The 18,926-nt window shown below is 38.4% G+C and overlaps 1 protein-coding gene across 1 annotated transcript in view; it reads left to right on the top strand.

Annotated features, from left to right (window-relative positions):
- Positions 1-10,504: 10,504 nt before the first annotated feature.
- LOC129378964 (cadherin-12-like) overlaps positions 10,505-18,926 on the top strand; it is a 137,385-nt gene continuing 128,963 nt past the window's right edge. Inside the window, exon 1 of the mRNA XM_055059470.1 lies at positions 10,505-10,996. The gene's annotated coding sequence lies outside the window, so the exon portion shown is untranslated. The remainder of the gene's footprint in view (positions 10,997-18,926) is intronic.

The following is an 18,926-nucleotide window of genomic DNA, read 5'->3' on the forward strand; positions in this document are numbered from 1 at the left end:
GATTAGACGCCTCAGTCCCACTGCCTGCTCTGATTGTTGTTAATAGCAACCTGTACAGCGTCGGCGCAGGCAGATTGAGTGTGGCTTGCTTGGTTCAAGCAACGTCTGTTTTAATTACAGCTTCATTCAGATCAATGCAGCATTGATACTGTGATCAGCATTCAGTCCCGAGTGTTTCTTAAAGACTCTCCTTGTTTCGGCCCAGATTTTTGATTGTGAAGAGGATTTCACAGGCTTAATGAAAGATTATTCTTCTCCGATTTAGCACTTTGGAACGTCCCTCCCTGATCAGAACTCACAAGAAGGACTCTAAAAGACGTGGAATCCAAATTTTTTTCTTTTCTCTTTGTGGTTACAGGCTGGCTTCTTAAAATGACAATTTTGGCACATTGCGACAGGAAGTGATGAAAAGCAAAGATTAGATGTTCCAGCTTAAAAAAAAAGGCTGCATTTGATTTGATGTATATCACAGTGTTTCTCTCATACAAGGAAATGAAGTGAATGAGGGAGCAGGAGGCAGAGGGTGGCTCCAGATGCCTTCTTTTAGGCCTGACCTCCCTCAGGATAGTCTCGTCTTGTCTTGAGCTGGATGATCCAGCGAGCGACAGTCTGGTGATTCCATTAGCTTGGTCTCTAATAGCATGCTACACCTGGGTCCTTATGCTTTGGCAAAAAAATCCTTATTCATCCATTTCTCCTCAATCATTCTTGTGCTTTAAGAAAATATCAAAAAAAGAAAAACAAGTCTTTTTCTTGGATGAAGAAGATGATTTAAATGTTTTCTTTTAAAAGTTATCCATTATGCCTCCTTAAAAAGGTTAGGATATATTTACATACAATACAAAACATGTTCATTACATTTTTTGCACAAATTCATTCTTAAATAATGAGATTTTAGCCTATTTTGAGCTTCTTTTAGAATGAACTGTTTTAGGGTGTCTTGTCACTTTAAATCCATATGAGCTCAATGTTAATATTCGCACATGAAAATGGCTGCAAAGAGATGAGCATATATAAAACCGTATGTGTTTGAAAAGCAGAAATGGAGCCTCCTGCACAACCAACAAGAATGCAGCAGTGGTTTCTGGATGGTGAGTCAACAATAAAACACTTGCTATCCAGCAGCCATTGTACAGTGCACCGCAAAAACAAAATCTTTGCTGAGTTAACAATCAATCGATCACTAAATTTGTGATTAATCATGATTAATCGTTTGAACCCCACATATGATTATCTAAACAGATGAATGCGGCACATCCAGATGACTGGATATTGTTCCTAGGTTGAAACATACCCAATGCTCTGAATATGTTCTCTCAGCAAATTGCCTGTTTTTGAGACTGTTTCATCCAGTTAATGATTAATCTATGACTAAGTTAGTGATTAATCACGATTAATCATTTCGACTCTACATATAATTGTTTGAACAGATGCGCCGAGCAGCTTCACGCATCTGGCAATTGTTGAACCAGACTTGTGCAGCTCCACAATCCTCTTCCTGATATTCTGGGTATTTTTATTCACAGGTTTGTGTGCAATGAAGATTTACCTTTCCTTACTTTCCAGGTAAAAAAAAGTTAATGCTAATATGCTTCTTCTCCATAGGCATCTGTGTTGATGCCCATCATTTTTCCTTTCATATCAGCAGTTTACCTGTAATGGCCTTGTAAAGTACCCTTCCTTCCCTTTTCTGTTGGCACGCTACAGTGGAAATGCTTCAGTGTCCCACAGAGCGCGGGTCAGGCTGAGGTGCCGTGATTGACGCCCGACTCCAAGCAGCCGTTCCACTTCTTGCTTAGCAAAGCCGGAGCCAAGAGGATTAAAAATGGAGTCCTCTAGGGCCACGCCATGCCATCTGGTCAGAGTTGATCTGGGAGCGGGGCTGTCAAACAGGACTGCTGAGTGCAGGAAACACTGAAATACAGCTTTCAGTCTCCACAACGCTTTTCATGCTAGAATAAAAGACTTCTCACGTCACTTCTCACGTCATTCCGTGTTTTATTAAATCATTTTTAGTGATATTTTTACATTCAAACTTTATATACTAAACCAGGGGAGTCTAACCTTTTAGTCACACAGATCAAAACTGTGAAGTCAAAATGACTGGAGGGTCGAAAAAAATCATCGTAATAAAATTTTTTTACATATTCAATAATAAAAGTTTGCAATGCTTTAATTAAACAAAACATTTGTTGTCAAACGTAAAATAATCTGCCAGTGGAACTAAAACTGTTTCAGTATTCAGCAATTATTGACTTGAGACAGGCCTAATTATTCTGCTAAAAATTTATTTATAAGTTATTTTTGTGTTATTTAAAGTGTAATTAGACATTTTCCACTAGAAACCAGACCATAATGCTTGGTAAGATTGTGTGTTTTTGCAGAATACCAATTGGGAATAAAAGCAAACAAATCTTAGTCAGTTCTGAGCAATAAATGATGGATTTAGGTCACTCTGCTTGAAAAGGCTTGTTGTATTTAGAAGAGTTTGCTAAATTAATAAAAAGCGTATCTGGGTGCAGCAAAGCTCGGTTTTAGGTAAAAGTTTGTAGATGTGAAAAAAGTAAAATCCAGGTAATTAAGACATAAGTGGTGTTGTTGTCAACATTACGTGTTGTCAGTATATCTCACTTCGCGATAATTTTTGCCCTTGTTAAAAATAAAAAGTCTCCAACTACCTGAATAAAAGTCAGGGGCTGCAGTCAATCAGTGCAGGGGCCGTTAATGACCCTTAGTTATAAACCATCGGTTTCAGGAAATGTTTATCATAGTAAAATAAGATTTAAAGAAAATGCAAATCCATTCTATTTCATATCTGTCCATCTTCAATCCAATCAAAAATAAAATACGGAAATGCCTAAATGCTAATGCCTCACTAACCTTTCCTATAGACTGATGTGGGCCACTTCTGATTCCCTGACCGGATTGCTAAAGGTTAAGATGCGTGGCTACTCTTCAGCATGGCGGGGAGAAATAAGACGACATCTGTGCTCTGCATGACCAAGAGAGGAGCGTAGCAGCGCGTGAAAAATCTCCTGCAAGATGAAAATTAGGGAATTTAGGTCACAGTCAGCGACAACTGCCAGACTTCAGGGAGAAACCAGAAAGTTTTGATGTTTATGTCATGTAATTCGTTTTTATGCTGGTCTCTATTGGGGAGAAAGGGAGGTGGGGTTTGGATTTTTGTTATTTGATTTCCCTATTTGGGAGGTTATGGGTATTAGCAGAAGCCAGCTGATGCCTCCTTTTCCGCCTAAATCTCCCCCACACACACATGCACACTATCAACCCACCAGAGAAATACCCCTCTCACACACACACACACACACACACACACACACACACACACACACACACACACACACACACACACACACACACACGCAGACGCTTTATCATCTGTTTTCCTCTTGTTTTACCTTAGGAGCCCTTTCTCCAACATTTTCCTGGCGCAAATGTCAAAAACAAGATTGATTAAAATGATTTTCAAGTAACCATGGCTGAGCTGGAGATGAACAATTACCATATTCCCCCAAATCCCAACACTAAACCTGATTATGACCCGAGTCACCCCTCACCTCAAAAGGCATTAACAACAGGAAGCAGAAGACTTTCTGTCTAGACAGGAAGATTCAAGCTCTTCACAATTTTATTATTATTTTTTTATTTCAGGTCAGCGTTTGGCAGGAATGCAAATTTATAATCCCCCATAAATTTGTACTTGCTTTTCTGCATACCCAAAGTTTGTATGGTGGATTTAACCTGGAAATTACAGCACGATCTTTCCAGCTGGGAAAAAAACCCAAAAAACTGTGTACTGGAAAAATTCAAATTATGGCATGAACTCACATTAAAAATAAAACTTAAGCTTTTTCTTCTTTTTACAATCATAACACCGATCACAAGAAAATAAATCGACATTTTACCAGGAAGAAACAACAAAAAAGTAATTTACTAAGCAAGTTACCTTTTCTTTTTTGGCATATTGTTTACATGTTGATAAAAAGTATTTACCGCTTTTGATTTTATCCTATAGTTTTGAAATCAGTCATGCTTAATGAAATTAGACCGTTTGGACAAAAAAAGATAAAATACATCCCTGTCAATGTCAGAGTGAAAACTTATCTTTTAAAACTCCTGCTCTTTCTTTAGCTCCGCCTTCAGGAAGTCATCACAACATCACTCCTATTAACCCTTTAATAACGTTTTTACCAGCGTTTCACTGAAAAGCTAAGAGGAGGGGCTCCACCTTGGAGGCGGAGCTTTGTCCTCCAAGGCATTTCACACAGATGAATGGTTGCCATGGACATTAAAGGACGTCTCAAAGATGCTTTAAAGAATCAAAGCAACACTCCTGGTATGTTACTGCCATTTTAATATTGTACATGTAAAACAGTCATACAATACATTTTATTTTAGATGAATAGAGTAAAATGAAAAGTAAAAAAATAGTCCCAATGTTTTAATGATATGATCAACAAGAAAGGAAAATAAATCTAAGTTGTTTAGATTTATTTAGCATCTCTAATGCTTCTTTTTGTACTTCAACTTCAGAATGTAACAAGAATCTGTTAAAACGACGAGTTACTAAGTTTACTTTCCAGCCTGTGAATGCCTCATGGCGCCACATTAAACCCCCCCAAAAAAAGGCAAACTGATGGACTGTGTTTATGGAGCAGCTGAGTTTCTCCAGGGTTTGTATCTTATGATGGTGAACAGATGTCGCACAACACTAGGAAACCAGAGGATTAGCATTGGTATTCTGTATGCAATGGCTCTGGGAGTACAGGCAGCTTGTAGGAGACAGACGCTGATTGAATAAATGTGCATCACCCCCATGATGACTGTTTATGGTTAAGCTTCACACAACGTCGTCAACAGTAGCTGATTGAATATTTCTTACCTGAATAAATTGGCTAAATTGGCTGCGGAGGTATTTCAATAAACGGCAACATTCATGCAATCTAATAGAAAAGTTTTTTTTTTTTTTAACAAGCATCACAAGAAAATTTCTGCCTGTGTTGCCAGAACTTATATTTTCTGTCAGTCTCGTTGTACTGCTCAGTGTTACAGCTTCAGAAACGAACATGAAGTAGAGACAGAAACCACTTTGTAAACTTGAAATGAACGTTGGTGCTCCAATCAATTCACACGAGAGGAATAGTGAGGGGGGAAAGCAGAGAGCTTCGGCTAAAAGCTCTGAACTTACTGTAAATCATTCCCCGAAAAGCTTCATTGTTAGTGTCATTTGTTTGTTGATGGAAAACTTAGATTTTTCTCTAAAAAGCTTCTGAAATTTGACCACAGAGTGTGGAGCGGCATTACGCCAAAGGGTCACACTAGCTGCATTTCCAACTAACTGGATTCACCAAAATAAATTAATCTAAGGGAGACGAAGCAATTTTGAAAAAAGTTATGTTTATATGAGGAGATGATGGTTTTCTGGCAGTTTGGAAATTACTGCATTTCGCAAACCTGCAATTGAAACGCATTTTCCGCATTACATGAGTTGCATCAGTAGCCTGGTCTAAGTTAAATATTTTACTTCTGCTGACCACCACACACAGCATCAACAGTAAAATATTAAATTAAAGACTGTAATTAATAAATATAATTAAGCAAAGCCAAAAAAAGTTCAGAGGCGAGGTGAGCGGGGCAGGAATCATGAATAATTAACCTCTGTTGATACGTTTAAAAGCATCATTAAGGACGCCATGCTGCGAAAACGAGAGAAAGGGGACCCACCACCAGCAGCAGCAGCAGCAGCAGATTGCCTTCGTTTACATGTGCAACAATATTTCAGCTATTGACCTTTTTCCAAATACAACAATATTCCAATTATGCTCTCTACATGAATTGCATGGAGAATATCCTGTTTATTTTCTCACTTACATCATGTTAGAGATCCCAGTGAGATCAATGACTTTAATCACATTACACGCTACATTCCCCGACAACACAACCCAAAGCCTTCATTAGGTCTACCGCCACGCAGAGTTCCTCTCCGTCTTCGAACAAGCACCTTTCTTTTTTTACCCACAGCCCTCGTGTTCTGCCCTCACCCTGCAGGAGCCTGGGGCATGCATTATAAAGCAGCCATGTGTTGGAAGGTGCAGTGAAATCTTCAGTGGAACACCGTAGGATGTAGTTAAATTTAATACACGTCTGTTTAAAGTGACTCAAGTCGGAATGCTCCTATTATCTTCATTTAAATAATGGCTGCTCTGAAAATTGCCCTGTTTGGATAACTAGGATTTGCATTTTTCTGAGAAGTGCATCTTTCCGCTGTGTAGAGGGAAAAAAGCAAAGTAGTTAAGATCTTATTAATGCCAGTGGAAAGGGAGATCTTAAACAGATTCAGCGCGTTGCAACACTATTTATATACAGCTCTGAAAAAAAATTTAGACCACTGAAAATGACCAGTTTCTCTGATTTTACTTTTTATAGGTTTATGTTTGAGTAAAATGAACATTGTTCTTTTATTCTATGAGCTACTGACAACATGTCTACAAAATTCCCAGCAAATATTTTGGATTTATTTGCAGGAAATGAGAAACGGTCAAAATAACGGAAAAGATGCAATGCTTTCAGGCTTCAAATAATGCAAAGAAAACAAGTTCATGTTAATTTAAAACAACAATACTAAAGCTTTAACTCAGGAAGAGTTCAGAAATCAATATTTGGTGGAATAACAGTGAGGTTTTTGTAATATTGTCTCTTTATTCTCATAATATTTTGATTATTCTTGAATGACTTTGTTCTAGTCATAACTATTTTTTTAAAAACCTTACTTTATTCCAGTATTTCGATTTCATTCTAGTATGTCTTCATTTTTGTATCATTTCAACTTTATCCTTATGTTCTTGTACAACTTTAGTGATATTGTTGCTTTTTTCTTATGATAAGACTGATCTATTTCAATTTAATTATCATATGACTTTATTTTCATTCTATGCTTGATTCTTGAATGAGTTTAATCTTTTTATCAAATTATTTTGCAGTATGACAGTAGTACTCTGTCATAGCAATCAGACGTCCCGCTGTACTTTTTCTTGTCCACCATTTTGACTAACGAGGTGAAATAAAATCATCTACTTTTACTCATCAATTTTTAAAATTATAATCATTACACTTAATATTTAATTGAATTTCATTTTGTTGAATTAATATTCAGCAAGCTGTGTCATCATCAAACTGAATATGTTTAACTTTTTTTTTTTTTACATTTTGAAATCTGGTAATATTTCACCAATTCATATGATCAGAAATCGTTGAGGGATGCAGCTCTATGTTTTTTGGAAATACTGTATTTTCCAAACAGTTACATTTACACTCATTCTGATTGTTTGAAGGGATGCACAACATCCTGAAATGTAGAAGTTAGCGACGAACCAAATGTCTTGATGTAGCGAACTTAAATAATAAAAATGTCTCATTTTGCTGCACTCAGCACTATCAACAAACTGCAGTTCTTGTATTCAGTTTGGTATGGAGACATGTCTGGTCTGTGGCATCAATCTGCATCCAATCTAAGATTCATTCAAAACTCGTGTCTGTGTTTATGATCTGAACATACAGACTCATTTGAAAGCTTTCTGACAGGCTGCTGCTGTTCTCTATCAAGTATCAAGTAAACATGAAGTGGTTGTTGTTTTTGTGCAGCAGCTGAGCGAGCCAAAGTTCTCGCAGCTCAGTCATAGTGTTACTGCTCACTTAACTAGTGAATGTTGGCTGACAGCCACACGCTGTGTTCAGACTGAAGCCTGAAGAAAAAAACTGCAGCTTTTCGCAACCAGCGAGGCTGAATTTATGCTCAACGTATAGGTGTGCTTGTTTATCCCCAGCGAAACTTCGGTGGCCAGTTTATCCCAAACTGTTTACTATGCAAGAGCATCCCAACAATGTCAGGACACTTTACAGTGGTGTAAAAAAGTGTTTGCCCCCTTCCTGGTTTACTGTTTTTTGCACATCTATCACAATTAAATGTTTCAGAACATAAAAACCAATTTAAATATTATTCAGAGACAACATAAGTAAACTCAAAAAGTAGTTTTTAATAGAAAGTGTTTATTTTTAAGGGATTATAATGCATCACTACAGTATCAATTTGTTAGAAAATGAATATATTGAGGTTTTAAAATCAGGTTGATAATTATAGTTTGCAATTTATTAAAGATATTCATAGATTATTTAACAAAGATGAAGAAATAGAACAAACAAAAAAAAAACATAAATAAAACATGTTTCCTTTGGAGGATACACCAATTAGCAGCCCAGGAAAAAGGGAGAAGCAGGTAATTGTGTTTATGAATAAATCCCTCAATTTAAAAGCAACATGAAGATTTATGTGGAGGAAATCAGTGAAAAAATTCCCTTCAGATGTCAAACCTGAGTCTTGGACCCTGACCCTGCGCCTAGCTCGTTGTGCTTACTCAACTTTCAGTCTGTCAAGAATAATGAAACATCCCAACAAGCACAATAACCCATGATTCAAACGCCCAGCAACACTTAGGAAAGCAAGAAAGAACCCGAAACAAAGAATTGTACAAGCAAGATGAAATTTTAGATTAAAACAAAGAATAGATTAATTACTTGATCCTCTAAAATCATCAAAGTTCCTTTTATGAGATAAAAATGTGGAAAAAGAAACTAAATCGACGTTCACTTTGCCATCGGTTTTCTGCAGTTGCATTTTCTGGTTACTGTAAAAAGAGTACATTTCAGATTCTTTCAGATTAATCTCAGAAACATTGAAAGAAAAAAATAGGAAATTTCTGAACTCCAAAAGGGGAAAATTTTCAATAAAAAACATCTCAAAGTTTGAGATTAATCCCAAAGTTTAATTTTTTCCAGAAAAAAAAATTCTCTTTTCAAACTCAGAAATGTTTTTTTTTCTTCAGAAAATATCTGAGATTAATCTGAAAACGTGAGTACTTTGGCAAAAATAAAGTACGTTTTTCCACCCGCAGCGGCCCCAACATGCCGTCGTCGTTTTCTCCCACATGCCAACTACTGCAATCAGAACGGTTTTGTTATGCCGCTGAAGAGTATCGCTGCCGTGTTCCCAGTTTTTCCGCTTTCCTGACCAATCACCAATATATTCATCATTGGTGCACACTTGTTTGTTTACAGGCTGAGGCTGACGTTTTATGGGCATATTCATAGAAGATGACCCTGCGGAGCAGTATAATGAGGGCTATTTCAGTTTGATGGCCAGCCATATGCTTTCAGTCTGGACTGCACCATGGAGGAGATGCATCAAATGGAAAAGGGAAACACAGAATGAAGTGGAGATGGCTATTTCAGGCAGAAATGCTGCTTGAAAATGACTTTGAAAATATCCTCATATGAAGAGACTGACAACTCAGATTATAGGGTTTTTCACCCTTTTAAAAAAGTTTTAAATATAAATTTTCATTATAATTGCTGTTATAAACTTTAACTGTTACATGTGAAAGAGATTATTAGTTTTTTTGTTGCAATATACATATGTGTATACACATAAATACATTGGTTTTAATGGGAGCTATTATGTTTTTATTTGAGATAACCTCTAAAACCGCTCATAATCTGCCATTTTAAACACTTCAAACACCAAATATACCTTAATATGCATTAATTAGCTCTACCACAGAACTGAACATTTTCTTTATATCCACTTTTGGAGGTTCAGCCAATCAGCACCAATCAACCAAATGGTTGGCGTTCCTGGATTGGTTGCTTTCCAAAAGAATGGATGCAAAAACAAAGTATTACATTTATTTTTGATTCAGTTTATAGCGCAAATTTCTTGATACACTTGAAGACAACACTATAGGAAAGTAGGAGCTTGTTTTAAGTCAATAACTCCTTAATACTGATGAAAAAGTTCTAGTTCCACTGGCAGATTACTTCACTTATAACAAGATATTTTCTCATGAAATGAATGAAAAAATTCTGCCAGTGGATTTTTTTCAATTTTAAATCAACATTCTATAGAACTGAGACCAAAATGCTTAGTAAGATTATTTTTTTTTTTTTTTTGCAGTGTTGGACCAGGAAGGACATCTGAAAGACGCAGGTGAGTGACCCTGGAGGACTGGAGTTTGATTTAAGGTGACCCAACTACTTGAACCAGTGTGTGTTATAATTTCTCACACACTCTGTTCTGTTTGGATGGCAGCATGCTGCCAAGCATTTCAAGGAAAATTCAGAGAAAAACTGATTAAAGAAACCCCAAGTTCGTCTTCAAAGGCCTGGCCACCGCATGCGCTTGAGACAAAAGAAGCATCTCCAACAGTCTCTCCAATTAGGATGTCCCCTGTGACCACAGAGCACAGCCCTGGCTGCGTGTGAGTGCGTGTGTGTCTTCAGGGGGTGAAGGGGGCGGGGTGTTAGTTGGCTCTAATCTGCTTGATGATGAAGATCCTCGGTGCTCAGGGGGATCTGATGAAGGAGTTGGGGAAGGGTGGAGGGGTGTTGCTCTCCTGCCTTACGCCAGTGCAATCACGACCGTCGCTCACCACCGAGCCGGCAGTACTCCCAGACCCTCCTCACATTTTCTCTCTGCTTCAAACACACACCCCCTCTCTCCTCCTGGCGCGCGCGCACACACACACATACACACACACTGCCCTGCTCACTCAGTCTCTCTCTGTCTCTCTCTCCCTCCCCATCATTCGGTCGTCGTTCTGCATCCGCTCGGACGCACTTCACTGTAGGTGCAGCTCCTGCGCATTCTCCAGCTCTACCCTCGTCTCCTGCGGCGCAGCGCGGCGCGGCGCGTGCGGTCCTGTTATGCTCCAGCTCGCGCTCAAAGTGAACCCAGACAGAGCGGGACGATGACTGAACGGCACCAACGAGGAAAGCAGGGTGAGAAAAGGAATTAAAGAAAATAAAGGAGGAGTGAAAGGAGAAAGAAGGAGACCGCGTTTGCGTAAAAGGTGGAAGGACAGTTTGATTCAGTGAGAATTTGGATTAAACTGGCTGCTCCTCTGCTTCCAACTTGCCATCACAGGTAAGTGTGTTTTTATATTCTGTTAGCATTAAACAGAAAAGTATTTAGCAGTCATCAACTCCTCAGTCTAGATGTTCTTTTGGATGAAGTTATTGCTTTCATTTCCTTCTCCAAACCCAAGTTGAGCGGCTCTTCGAGCCTCCAGTGAAGCGGATGAAACGCTGTGCCCTTCATTCTGCTGTAATGCGGTTTAACTTCGAGCATTGCCGGCAATTTTTCCTGCCGGGACTCATGGAGCGAAATGAGGTGGGAGAAAAGCATCAATTAGACACGTGTCGGGATCCGGCGAATGCCCCGACATCAAGTTGTAGGTCTGAGTTTCTGTTTTTGGGCTCATCTGCATATGAAAAGGGCTGTGCGGCTTTTTAACTCTGCGCTCAACTGTGATTATCTCACCACGCTGTGTCAAAAGGTTTTGGCAAGTTGTTCAGAGCTGTGCTTATGACGCGGAGCAGCACAAAAAGAACTCCCATCTCATCCAATCAGCGCTGAAATGATCTGTTGAAATGTGGGAATTAATACATACTCCCCTCCAAGTGGAAGATATGACCTTAATGCATCAGACTTCTCTTTTCTGGAAAGTGTGGAGTTGAAAAACGTACATGATCTACATGCCTGAGAGGATTCCTTTTGTCTGTAGAGTCTTCTTTATGTTCTGGAAGGTGGGAATCTGAAGGAATCTGGCTATGATTATGGGTAGAAACAGGATCACAGATGTTGCCTCTAATCCATTATATACTAGCAGCTGTTGATTTAGATAAAACAGATTGCAAAGACATCAAGAGAAAATTAAAGAGTTGGTTTGGCTTGAAACTGTTTGCTTACAGTCTTCATACATTCCTCTCCACTGATACAACAAGTGTCTATTCTACTAAAGTAAATAGATCCGTTGATTCTGCAAACCTGTTGGAACTTACAGTAACTCCAACAGACATGCATCTGATTGCTTAATACTGCAAAAGGATAATTAATCTTATGTTAAGACAGACGAGTAGCTGCATTTCTATTGACTGTAAAACTGCACAAATTGGAATTACGACAATAAAACTGTATTAGAAACACAGCAATTAAAAAAAAACGTCTTCTGATAGAAACCAAGATGATGTGGGTTTTTGGCTGCATCGAAATTAGTTTATTTCACAAAACTGCTATGGAAACACTTGCATCAGACAAGTTGTGTGATTAATAACAAGATGTTAGAACTCAGAAGATGACAGGAATGTAGAAGAGGACGATGACGCAATAAGTCACTAATGTGTTTTTAGTGACTTATTGCGCAAATCTTATTCACGTGTGATTGTTATTGCGTTGCTTGTGATTGTTATTGCGTTGCTTATTTTCTTAGACATTAGATGTTGACAGTTTTACACACATTTGTGATGGAAATGCAGATAGTGTGGTTTGGGTTATGATTATGCTCGGAAACAAAAGGTTCACAGATGAAAACCTTCCTCCTTTGTGCAGCCATTGATTCAGAAACCAATATTGTAAAGATATTAGTACAAAATAAAGTCTCTTGATTCTGCAAATCCATTCAAAGTACAATGACATTAGATGTGCATATATTTCAACCAAGCAGCATCAACATGGATCGGTTAGAACTTAATCCACTTTTTGGGCCGTTTTAGGCGACATATGGTGAATTTTGCTTGAAAGTCTTGTTTGGATCAGTCAATAGGGACAATACTGGAAAAGAGTAACAATTTAAATGATGCATCAAGAACAGTGTTCAAGAAACCAACGAGGGTGAGAGTAATGCTTGGAAACAGGCTCACAGATGTAACATGTAGACCAACATTGGAAACATTGATGAAAAAAAAAGGATCTATTGATTCTACAAACCCACTGCAACGTTCCATCTAACGTACGTTACAAAAAAGTGGCGGCCACTTGGACCGGCATTACTTAATCCACTTTTTGGGACAATTTAGGTCACATGGTAGTCTTTGCTTGAGAAGTTTCTTTTTGTTTGGACCTAATCTATTGGGTCAGTACTGAAAAATACTAACTATTGTGGTGTGAATTGAGCTTGTAAAAATTATTGGCTTATAGATGTAACTTTTTCCATTACATAGCTGTCAGTTCAGAAGAGCGACAATGGAAATGCATTGACACAAATTTGAAGAGACCTATTGATTGTGCAAACCTGGTGTAAGTTGTGATTACATTAGATATGCATCTCTTCCTGCAAAAGAGGTAGCAGAAAGACGGACTTACTTGAACTTAATCCACTTCTTGGGACTTTTTATGCCATATGCATGGCTGATTTTGCATCAAGGATAATGAAGATCAGCCCCTCATTTTCTCTGTATTTGCAATGTTTTTCTCGTCTGCAGAGGTACCATATGTGGCTTTTCAGTGAATCCCATCCTCACTTGCAGATTAGATGAAAAATAAGCCTTTACCCTCCACTGCTTCAGGCAGATCTAATGCACCCTTACTTAAGTGTTTGAGGCGCTCAGTTCTCTTATCAACATTCAGCTGAAAACACCTGCTTTGGAATAATCAAATTATACTCCAAGGAGTCTGCGTCTCGGGAAAAGGAGAAGCCGGACACTTTGAGTACACAGAGGCTACTGTGCAGAAAATGAGCATTCGAGGCAAGCAGCCTCCGACCACTCAGGTATTATAACTGCATTAGAGAGGGGATAAGTCAAGACACATGCAATATACTTGGAGTTATTATGAAACGCCAACGCCACTAACCGACTCAGGTGCATATGAAGGCATTAATTTCACCAACTCGATGATTGGAACATGATATTCTCCTGAGATAACCTCCTTTTTCCTTGCATGAATTATGCCATTCTGTATTCTTGCCCTTGTCTTGTCTGCACTGCACTGGATAGATGACAGTCCAGCTAACAGGAGAGGATGCAGCATCCCATCACAATGTCAAAAACCAAACAGCTTTATATCAGATTATCTTGTTACTGGCGGCTACACACTGCACAGATTTAATCAAATCCTGATTGCTTTGATTTGTTGAGTTAACTGACATTTGATTATAATTCTGGTTTGTTTTCGGGTGTAAAACTACTCCACACCTCCAAAGTGAAATATGTCATCCAATGCCATCATGGGTCGGCTATTATACACCAGCTGCGGCATGCCTAGGCAAAGGAAAAGTCAACTCTGCACTATGTCCATGTAAATTTAATGGCAAGGCTAAGTGCTCTGTGGTAAATTACAGCATATGTCTACCAAGCTGTCATCACGTCTTCAGATCCGCTGCTTCGTTTGATTACAGAGAGCTGTTATTTATAGATAGTCTGCAGGCCTTACCATAAAGCAGAGCTACAGTGATCAGTCATACGGATGTGCCACCTATTGCTGCATTTCTAAGTGCGTGTCCATCAGGAGCCTCAGGGCTCAAATGGAATCAATACTTGAGATTATTTGGAGTCTCCAGACTCTCTTTACCTTGGGCTCTGCAATCTCCGCCCCCCACTCAGTGGACTCATTTTGACATCATTCCGCTCTAAATGAGGTGTGTCCGAGTGTGTGTGCGTGCACCAAAGCGCATCTGTCGGCGTGCATTACTGTAGCGCCAAAAGATGTAATAAGCTGTCAGAAACTTGCTTCCACACTTTCAAGCATCTGAATGCTAATCAGACAGTGATTTGCTTGTTCTGTCTGTGTGCTCACAGCCAATCTCTGGTGAAACTATTGCATTGTGCCTGTGTAAACGGGCTTTGTGTCAGGCAACAATTTTTCCCCCACTGTGAACCACACTCAGGCGAAGACCCCTGCAGACCTCCAAAGACCAGACGTTCCCTGCCTCTCCAGACAATCATCAGCAACCGTCCTAAACATCTCAAATTAAAGTCTTGCAGTGATGGATGATTCTCAATCTCCTGGAGATATTGCACACTCTTCTTGTCTGAATGATGGGCAACTCCTCTCCACTCCACTTAGCAATTATTTATATAGATTTGTCTCTGTTCGTCTGTCACGTTTTTTTCTTCATTTCTTCCTCTGTGTGGTAGAAAACCCCCCCTACAGAGGTAAAAGCTCACAGTTCGTGCAGGCTCTCGTCGGGTAAAGCAAACGAATTGAACTTTCCCTGTGGTGTACGCATGCTATCTGAAACGGCCGGCGAAAATAGAAGTAGGAAGGATGCGGTTACCTGATGATACCATTTCATATCGAGGACACAACTGTTTTGCCGTGAGAAAAAGACAAAGCGGCGAGCTCGGTATGGTGCTCCATGTAAGATAAAAGGTGAGGCGGCTCCTCTGAGACTCAAACTGCACACTGTCTGAACACTGATTATTACTCACACATGAGCACTGCTGGGGTTTTTATCTCAGAATGCCTACAGTTGGCGGGCTTGAGAAAAACAACATTATTAATCAGCCTTCTCAGATTTTTTTTCTCTCTCTTGCAATCCTACTTAAAATCATTGCAGTTCACAATCTTTGAATATTTCAAGGAAACCCCAAGGTGAGGTCAGTTTATGTCAGTAAAAATGCAGCTTGAAACACTTTTGAGGCAAGTCTGAAAATACCTGGCTGACCCTTTGTGTTCCTGGGCAGATTTCTACAATCCCTTTGAGAGATTCTCCAAAAAATAAAAACCAGAATAGGTTTTTAACTACTTTTGCTCTTGAAGTAGCCAAGGCTAACCCCCTCCCCAGAACTTCCCACATAACTAGAGACAGGAGAGATGATGTTGCATTCCAAGAAACTTGAAATTGTGATTGAAGGATGCTCATTAATGTCCAAATGTGCTTAAAAGGTGATTGGTGTTGATCAATTTTTCTAGATGTTTGTTATTTTTTTGCGCAAAATCATTTGTGGCGTTGCATTTGGAATATTGTTGAAATGGCTCAGACACCAAAAAACATCAACTTATTGCCAAACTGCAGTTGGTTGTTTTTAGAAGCAGAATCCCAAATGGAAGCACAAAAATGTGCAAAATGCAAATTTGGCATAAGAAATCCTCCTAAAAAAACTTTCAGTTTTCAACATTTTTTTGGGGGGAAATACAAAAATCCTCTTTCTTAAAATGTATTCTCTGTTAGGAGGTACACCTCCTAACTAGAGATAATTCCTGTGACTAAAATACGAGAGGTAACACAGTCATTGCTGGCCAGACAAACAATTATTAATGCATGTGTGCAACCATGGTCCTTTTCAAATGTGATTCATTGCTTCTGATGTGAAATTGATGCTCTCACTCCTTGGGACTCATCAGAACAATAAACCGCCATCTCTGGCTGGACTCGACTCCATAACCTTAAACACAACCCTGCTGGCCCCCTATTGGCAACTTGGGAAAGATTTCCTGTCACACAGGTGAGTGACTATTAGTTTAGTGACCCTAGAGGTAAAGTGGGATTGTAATGATTTCTAGAGAGGTTGCCGAGGGGCCTTTCATTACTGGGGCTGAGCTGTTCTGCAGGAAAGTGTAAGGTGAAAACAAATATGGAATACTCCCATTTTGGTGAACTGATTAAATTTTGCAGATGACTCTGGGGCCATTAGTGGCTGCTGTTTTCCAGTAAAGCCATGCTGGGTCAATAAATTTTTCATTTAGGCCTGACTCTTCAGAACCTTAATAAGTTTGTGTGGCAGCAGCTCATCAGTTAATCCTTCAGTAATGATAAGAACTGGCCTGTTATTCACAGAGCTTCATATTAAATCTCCAGCTGCCGACTTTTATTATCAGGCAATTTAGTCTAATAAAAATTACTCATTTATGGTGATATTAGATCAAACTAATATGTCAGATTCAGTATTTTCAAATTTGACTCTTTCGGTAATTTTAATGCAATTTATCTGAGAGAACCTGGGATTTGTAATCCTGAACACTACAGATTACTTGGTGACATAGGATTTAACATAAGGCCATATGGTCCCATCTTATTGTTGCTAAAAATATACGATAAGATCTAAATCATCTTAAGAAAATACGGATATGTAATTTTGAATGCAAGTATAAGGACCAAATTATATTAGAATTAATCTGCAAATTGAATTTCCATGTTGAAATATTTATTCTATACATCACTGACCATCAATTAAATAACATAACAGATATTTTCAGTAAAGCAACTGCAATTTCTACCTTTTCTTTACCTCAGTGTAGCAGGATACCCGCTCCAGCATGTAGACTATCTTTAATACGGAGCTGCAGGCATGTTTAATCCACTAACTTCGTATTAGGGCAATTGTAGACAGAAAAAAAAGGAGTAAATTTGTCAATAAAATTTTGAGATAAATCTAAAAAATTCTTTTAAGAAAAAACAATTTTGAAAGTTGAAAATTTGCTAAAAAAAAGAATCTCTCAGATCTGAAATGTTCTTGAGAAGAAAAACATTAATTTCTGAGTTTCTAAAGATTAATATAAAACTTTTTTGGCAGAAATGTATCCATCTATTTGTCCATCTACCATCACATTATATACAGCACAACCTTCCTGGGATACATTTGGGAGTGCTAAATTAGGATTTATTGAGGTAAAGAAGAAAATATGCTAAGAAGCTGCAGCCGAGGGAGCATAGAGAATGTGTACATGAGCAGTTCTGCATATGATTTGTAATATTTGAGCGGTAATCTCAAGTCTGTGCACAAGTATGCACAACAGGAGGCTGATCCTGCTGTATCTCATCGTCTCTCTATCATGGCAGATTATCAGGCTTCTGTTTTACTTGCAGGAATTAGATGTTGGAACAGCAGTAGCTGGCTGCAACCGGAGCATAATGCAAATATCAGCTGGGCATAAAATATTCGTCTTCCCCTTTATGCTGTTATGCTGTGAGTGTATATTGAAACTCAGCTGTAAGTAGTGTCACCCACTGTTCATATGATGGAGGTTCCACTTTGTGACAGCTATAGCATAATAAGCCATTTGCTGATTTTCACTTGTGGAGTCAGGAGAAAAGTTCTCATTTCAGAGTGATAAAACCAGAACAACACCAAGTTTGAAGGTTGGAATGTAAAGAAGTAGAGCTTGAGGTTTCTCACAAACTACAAATCCAATATGTCTGTTTAATGTAAATAAATGACTGGGAAACCTGGATTCCTGAGGTATTTATTGCTCTTTTTAAGACATTTTTACAGAAAAGACAATTCTGATGGTTTTACCAGAAGACTAAAGTCAAAATTCCAATCCTCCTCTATCCATTTTTAAGAATCTTTTTCCTGCAGTTTCAGTTTTGTAGTTTCTAAATGAGTCTCGACTTTCAGTTTCAGTTTTGTAGTTTCTAAATGAGTCTCGACTTTCAAGCCTAACAAGGCAACCAAAACAAATTTGTGCATTTGTACTGCAGACAATATTTCTGAGTTCCAAGTTGAAACAATTCTGTGAAAACCATGGAAATCTGGAATTAAAGGGGAAAATCTGAGGTGTCTCATTAGGCACACTCTGAATTATGTCTCTGCAAGGCTCATAAATGTGTTTTTATGCCAAGAGGACAAATTTTCCAACTACAAATGAGGAAAGAGACTTAAATAAGAGAAACTGGAGTTCCTCATTGGCCTTTCTGATAAATTCAGAAATAAATTGATTTATTTTTTATTGCGAAGTTTGACATAACATCAGTCAGATGGTCACACAGGGTACTGCTGAAAAGTTTGTACAATTTCTTACCCTTTACAGTGTTTGAATTAAGTAAAAGACGGGAATAAACTCTGTTGAAAACAAGAAGCAAGAGCTAGCTTGCTTCTTTAGCATCAATTTGAAAATTGACTGGTTTTCCAGGTTGATGTTATTTAAAAAACAACAACAAAGTCTTAAAGTATTCTCAGTCCAGCCTCCACTGCAAATATCTTAATACACTTGAATAACACAAAACTAACTTGCAAGTAACTTTTCAGAAAGATATGGGAACTTATTTTAAATAAAAAATTTCTTAAAATTAATAAACAGGTACTGGTCCCATTGTCAGATTATGTCACTTATAAGACATTTTCCCATGCTGTAA

The sequence above is a fragment of the Poeciliopsis prolifica genome, unplaced genomic scaffold, assembly GCF_027474105.1.
Source record: "Poeciliopsis prolifica strain line A6 unplaced genomic scaffold, Auburn_PproV2 SCAFFOLD054, whole genome shotgun sequence".
In the NCBI taxonomy this organism is placed as follows: domain Eukaryota; kingdom Metazoa; phylum Chordata; class Actinopteri; order Cyprinodontiformes; family Poeciliidae; genus Poeciliopsis; species Poeciliopsis prolifica.